This window comes from Mesoplodon densirostris, chromosome 19 (genome assembly GCF_025265405.1).
Source record: "Mesoplodon densirostris isolate mMesDen1 chromosome 19, mMesDen1 primary haplotype, whole genome shotgun sequence".
NCBI lineage: Eukaryota > Metazoa > Chordata > Mammalia > Artiodactyla > Ziphiidae > Mesoplodon > Mesoplodon densirostris.
Window position 1 is genome coordinate 10,979,609 of NC_082679.1, and position 6,242 is coordinate 10,985,850.

At 50.5% G+C, this 6,242-nt stretch overlaps 1 pseudogene; it reads left to right on the plus strand.

The window, feature by feature from the left end:
* The first annotated feature begins 432 nt into the window (after positions 1-432).
* Positions 433-4,480, plus strand: LOC132480090 (protein FAM170A-like; annotated as a pseudogene).
* Positions 4,481-6,242: the final 1,762 nt, after the last annotated feature.

A 6,242-nucleotide genomic window follows, 5' to 3' on the forward strand; every position in this document is an offset into this window, starting at 1 on the left:
CCAATGAAAATGTTAATTTTATAATAGACATGGTATGATACAATTTATAATAGATATGGTATGAACCTTTCCCTTTCACGGGAAAGGTTCGGCTGGGTAAAAGGAATTGTTCTTGAAAATGGGGCCTGTGCTATTGCAGACACTGTGCTCAACCTAGGTCCACCGAATGCTCTGATGTCATCACTGAGGTCACAGAATTCCGCTGTGCTCCTGGCAACCTTGCAAACATAACAGCCCTGGTGAGCACTAGGCAGTCCTGCTGGTTCACTAAGTGGTACAAGTTTTTCAGCCATTTAGGAGACTTGACTATTTTTATTTGTATTGAATCATTTCAACGGATTGCCCAAGAGCCAACAAGGGCCAACCTGTAGGGAAGAGGAGGAGTTGGACATCTCTTGAGGCAACTTCTAAGGGAGACTTCTAGTTGGTACGATGGAACGGCGACAAAAGAGGAAACATCTGGAAAATGAAGAGTCCCAGGAAACTGCCGAGAACGGAGGAGGTATGTGGGGGGCAACTTGTCTGGGGCACATGGGTTCCTGCCAAACTGAACCTTCTCTAGGAAGCGGGGGACTGAGAACGTGTCACCTGTGAAGCAGGGAGCGAGAGACCTTGTCTCACTGATGCTGCCGTATCCATCCGGAGGGTCCCTGTGGTGTGAGATGGCACAGAACGGCCAGATGCCCCCTGGGAGATGGGGGAGGTCAGCTCCGCTGGTCTGAGGACTCTCTCCTGGGGCAGCCGGGCCTGGAGCTTTGTCGGACTCATAGCAGGCTGCATCCTGCTTGCACAGACCTAGAGGTGCAGCTTTTCTCAGTCCCCGATTTCTCTCTTATTCTCTTGGATCTTTCCCTGGGCTCATGAGGTGGGGGATGTGAAGGATGCAAGGATGCTGAGAGAGACCCAGGAGTTGCTTGGCCTCTTTTACCAAAGTGGAAAGAGAAGCCCCATGAGTTGAAGGCCCTGTTGAAAAATATCTTGACAAGTGGAATGCACTTCGAAAGAAGATTGTTTGTCTAGGGATGGTGTCATATGGAAAGCAAGGAGGTTTTATTCCTTCAACAGGAAGAATTTCCCAAAGGAGATCAAGGGAAGGGAAGGGTTTTCCAGAGACTGAGACCGCGTGGGCGGGGGTGAGAAATGGCCTCAGGGTCCTGCGGGGAGCTCTGAGAGCCACGGGCCACGGGGTGCCTGCGTGCATTAAATGTAGGCGAGTAGCTTGCCCTGGGAGAGGGGTGGTCACCCCAGAGCTCCAGCTAGAGGCCTCTGCCCCAGATTAGAGCCCAGTAGCTCCTACCAGGCCCAGGGCCCTGGAGACTGTAGGATGGGCCCTGGGAATGGAGCTCTAGACAGCAGGCAGATTTTCAGGCAGTGGCTGGGACAGGCTGGGGGAGGCAATGACCGCCCCTGACCATTCAGAATATTTTTCTCTATGTTCCTCTGTGTGTGTGTGTGTGTGTGTGTGTGTGTGTGTCTGTGTGTTTGTGGTATTGCAGAGAAGAGCGGGATGAATGGGGGTAGAGTGCTTACCAGATAGAAAGTCTGCATGGTAAAGTTCTTGTCAACCTGCCTGGACCTGGCTGACACTCGGTGTACGTAAGAGTGTATACAGAATTCTTGTTAGGGGTGTTTTATGAGACAGTAACTCATACACCCATGTACACTCTGATACAGCAAAAATATCACACACCCCACATATAACTTCCTTATTAAACCACACACAGCACATGGAGGTATATACACGCATCCCTCTTGTACTACGTTCTCATACAACCCACCTGTATCACAATCCTTTCCTCCAACACCAAACGCTGGAGATGAGATATGTATATAGACACACACACTATCTATATATGACACACACACACACACACACACACACACTATATATATATGTATCGCCTCAACTCTCGCACAAACACAGCTAACTTCAGCCATCTCTAAATACCTCTATAAAAACCAGTCACGTGTCATACACACCACACTTACAACACATTCTTGAGTAATGCCATACCCGCTTTGTACAAACCACAGTAAACCACAGTCTCACTAACCCATGTCAGGGTTGCCAGAGAAAATATGGGCTATCCAGTTCAATTTGAATTCCACATAAACAACAAGTGATGTTTCAGTATCAGGATGTCCCAAATATTGTATGGGCCCTACTTACACTCAAAATAAGTAAGACCAAATACTGCATGGGAATACTTACACTAAAAAATTATTCTGGGTTTATCTGAAACTGAAATTTAACTGGGTGCCCTGTATTTTTGTTCACTAAGTCTGGCAACCCTTATAAACTTACCACCAGCTGATGTATTATATATTTATTGGAGTTTTGTTTAGTGTGTGTCTTCCCCTACTAGAATGTGCAGCATTACCAGAGACTACAACAATGGAAGAGTGCCGGATACACAGGAGTAGCTGCTCACTGGATCTTGGTGAATGAATGAATGAACACACACCATAAATACAAGCCACACCATGGAATGAGGAAAAGTTACATGTCCCAGAATTCCTGACTTGTGAACAGAAACCATGCACACAAAGGCCACAGACACAGATAGGCACATCTGCACTGTGCTCCCCACGCCAACCCCACACTCACCACAGACATAACTGATACACATCACTCACTCTTCCCACACACTCACAGTCACCACCGAGGCCTACATTACCAACAAGACAGTGAGAGAATAAGTATTGACTGGAATTAAATCCTGGAGTATCCACTGGGAACCACACTCTCAACTGTGTGTATTCACTGCACCTGACACGTGTCACACACTCAGTAAACATTTGTGGACAGAGGACTGATGAACCCACCCTGAGCCTTTCATTCCTCCCTCAGGAATCTCGAAGTCACAAGAGGATCCCCCTCGGCTTGGATCCACTGTGGTGGCCCAAGGCTGCAGCCCAGGGGCAGGGGAGGTCTCCTCTGCCTCTAAATACTTCTTCTGTACTTCTACTCCGTGCAAGCTCATCTACGCTGGTAAGGGCGCGGGGCTCCTCAGGTGAGGGGGTGCTTGGCTGTGAGGCAGGAGGCACACAGATCCTAGGGAGGCTGAGAGGAAATCCAGGGTCATCAGAGGTGATGAGGGCTCTGTGGAAGAGCCTGGGCAGGATGGCTGAGCTGTTACGAGGGCGTGGATGCCAGCTGAGTCTGGGTGTGTGGGTGTGTGAATACTGCTACTACCATGGTGGGGAAGTCAAGGAGCAGGGTCGGAAAGGTCTGGGCTTGAGGTGGAGGGAAGAGGGACCAGATTAAGCATCTTCAGAGGAAAATGGAGGCTTTGTCTTTGCCTTTGCTTCCAGAGAAGGACAGAGTTCTGCATCATAGACCTCCAGGCTCAGAGCAGGACCATCCAGCTCAGGTCCACACAGCTCACACATCCATGCGCCCTCCAGGCACAGCCCTTCTCAGTGCACACATAAACCCCAAGCACGTGATCCACAATGCTCCTCTCCTGCACCACGGCCCCATGCCACAAGGAATGCACCACCGATATTCCCAAACTCACACTCCTCGTCGTACACGCATCCAGCCGCATCCCTCACATTCCACAGCCCTCACCACCATACTCCACACCCCTGTATACAGACACTGCTCCAGTATCCCCCCCACGCACATGAAAAGCCCACAGATGACACCAGATACACCACTCCGTCCTACGGCTAACAGACACCAAGCTCACGACATAGCTATGTCATGCAAATGTCCCTCTCTCGTCTACCACACCTGCTCCCTCAGCTTCCGGCATGGCCCATGCATGTTATTATGTTCTTAATTTCCTTTTTCAGGAATCCGGAGATTTCATCGAGACACTGCCCAGCCCCTAGTCCAGGATCAGGAAGAAGGAGAGACTGCTTCCCCATCATACTGTGTCTCCTCCTCACCCTCTTCACCCTGTAAGAACTATCTGCACCCAGACAAGGAGGAAAGGGGCATGAAAATATACTACATGCAGGTACAAGTGAACAAGGGTGTCGCTGTCTCCTGGAAGACAAAGAAACCCTTGGAGTTGCCTGAAAAGCAGCTGAGGATAGAAGAAGTGACCCTTCCTGAGGATGTGTGCGCAGTAGCCACTGACCCCTCTTCTGATGTGTCCACCGAAAGCCTCCTGTCTGACAGTGAGCCCACTGGGGAGGAGAAAGAGTATGAGGAAAGGGCAGAGCCAGGCAGCCCATCAGGGTCACCTGCCGTCGAGGAGAGACCCAGCGCCAAGACAGCGGACTGGATGGTGACCATGGAGACCGGCTTCAGGTGCATGGCTTGCTGCCGGGTCTTCCCCACCTTGGAGATCCTCCAACAGCACGTGAAGTTCGGCGTCCTGGAGGGCTTCAGCTGCCGTGTCTTTCATCTCACCATGGCCAAGCTGATGGGCAATGTGGAATCCAGAGCACCCCCGAGGAAGAGGAGGAGGAGGAGGAGGAGGAAGAGAAGCAAGAAGAAAAGGAGAATGAGGGAGAGCAGCCCACGGGGGAAGGCCCCAGCCCGAAGAGACCCCGCAGGTAGGGTCTTTTCTCTCTTTTCATTTCCACACAGCAACTGAGATTCATGGGACAGAAGTCCTGGAAGACGGTGTGGCCGTCCCTTGGAAGAGGTAAGGCTTGAGGCTGGCAGTCTTCTGAGCCTATGTCACGAGGGCCCAGAGGAGTCTAAGGGAAGGGGCCGCACACATGTGCTGGTTGACCTAATGGCTCTGCAGTTGCATCAGCTTGGGACACACCCAGCACTACCAAAGGAACTGAGCTCTGTTGACTTAATCAAGAAGGTGGAGCCTTTTCCTAGGAGTTTTCTCAGGGTCTGCACGATGGACCTTAACTCTTAGAGGACGTACTCCCAGCAGCTCCTTCTCGGCAGAGAGAGCCAGGAGTGGTCTGAAGAGAGGACAGGGGCCCTTGCAGGACCAGAACTTTGAGGTCTGAGAGCCTGGGGCCTGAGCCGAGATCTCACCCTGACCACTGGACCTAGCCTTCTGTGACAAAGGGGAATATGAAAGAGAGTCACGTGGCAATGAGGTCCCCCGAGATATGGCAATGTTCCAGAACCTCCGTTGCGTGGTCGTTGATCTGGAGCCAAGCTCCCTGTGGTGTGTGTGGCTCTGAGCATTAAGGCGACGCTGGAGGGTGACCCTGACCAGCAGAGCCTGGAGAGCTGCTCGTCTCTTCCTGTTCTACCTCATTTGCTTTATCCCTTCCAGGGAGAAGAAAGGACCCTCGGGAGAGTAGCAGACAGAATGCCGTGGTCTGAAGGAGGATGAAGGGACCGGCACTCAGTCTAACATCATATGACCATAGAAACGTCCTATGCAATAAAGGGCATTTTCCAAACCTTTCCTGAGGTTTTATTTAATTACATTGTTCTATCTATGCATCTATCTGTCATCTACATCTGTATCTTTCAAGGTTTGTGAACAAGCTTTCACATAAGCACTAGAGATGTCCGCCAGCATTTTCCAGAAGAGGCCTGCAAATTGCTGGGGACTCCTCACAAATAGGCAATGGCCACAACCCCTGCCACACAGACTATGCGCGTGGCCCTCCTGACGTACTCCCACTCTCTCTCTGAATTTCCCGAGGTCTCAGATGAGGGTACTGGCTGGAGGCAATGATCACGTGCAGGCTGAATCTTCTCCAGATTCTGATGCTCTTCCTGGGCATATCGTCCTCAAGCACAGTCTCCATGTCCCTGGCCACACTGATCTCTCTCCTTCAGTCCTTCCCTCCCTCCCTCTCCTGCCTCCCAGTGCAGAGAATACTTTTTGACATTTGAGACGACATTTATCTTTTGTTCACAGAATTCTCACCTGTTCTACTGTGGCCTCCGTTGTGAACATTCCAAAGCTGAGAATTTTCTTTTTTTCTCCCTCATTTCTGCTGAGTCTTTACCTTCCTAATGCAGTGAACTCAGAGTGCCTAGCTGACTGGATGGGGAAAAAAATCCAGGGAGCAAAGAGAAATAATAAAAGAATATATCAGTTAATTTTTCATAGTGTTATCCAACTACATATTTTTAAAATTTTGGAATAATATTAGGAATCTTCTCTTTATAAAAAACTGAATTCTTGGGCTTCCCTGGTGGAGCAGTGGTTAAGAATATGCCTGCGAATGCAGGGGACATGGGTTCGAGCCCTGGTCTGGGAAGATCCCACGTGCCACGGAGTAACTAAGCCCGCGCGCCACAACTACTGAGCCTGCGCTCTAGAGCCCGTGTGCCACATCTACCGAGCCCACGTGCC